Genomic DNA, 234 nt, shown 5'->3' with positions numbered 1-234 from the left:
TATATTAGTAACAGTAACGGATAACCGCATTTACCTATTGTCTTTGGGGAAGGCCACATGTAAATATAAATAAATGTACTAATTTCGAGAAACGAGGCACACAGAAAAAAATTATTCCGTTGGTTCATCAACTATAACCTGGTTCTCACTTGTGTTATGAGACTCGTTGTAATTTGTTCAGATCTCTGTCTATCACGGGTGAGCTTGGATAACTCTTGGTTTGTCTAAAGAATA

Source organism: Penaeus monodon, chromosome 15, assembly GCF_015228065.2.
Source record: "Penaeus monodon isolate SGIC_2016 chromosome 15, NSTDA_Pmon_1, whole genome shotgun sequence".
Classification (NCBI taxonomy): domain Eukaryota; kingdom Metazoa; phylum Arthropoda; class Malacostraca; order Decapoda; family Penaeidae; genus Penaeus; species Penaeus monodon.
This window is presented reverse-complemented; position numbering follows the sequence as displayed.